This window comes from Macadamia integrifolia, chromosome 4, assembly GCF_013358625.1.
Source record: "Macadamia integrifolia cultivar HAES 741 chromosome 4, SCU_Mint_v3, whole genome shotgun sequence".
Classification (NCBI taxonomy): domain Eukaryota; kingdom Viridiplantae; phylum Streptophyta; class Magnoliopsida; order Proteales; family Proteaceae; genus Macadamia; species Macadamia integrifolia.
This window is the reverse complement of record NC_056560.1, coordinates 7196378-7196592: the sequence shown is the minus strand read 5'-3', so window position 1 is coordinate 7196592 and position 215 is coordinate 7196378.

Here is a 215-nt window from a genome sequence, read left to right as displayed (position 1 = left end):
GTGGAACTTGTTAAGTCGGTCATTTCTGGGATTCCAATCCATAACTTCTCTATATATTGGTGGCCTGAAGGATCGATGAAGTTGGTTGAGCATTGGATGCGAAGCTTTGTCTGGTCAGGGGATATGGAGGTCTCGAAGAAGATTGTGATTAAATGGGATAAGGTGTGTAAACTAAGAAAAGAAGGTGGTTTGGACATCAGAAGATTGCGAGAAGT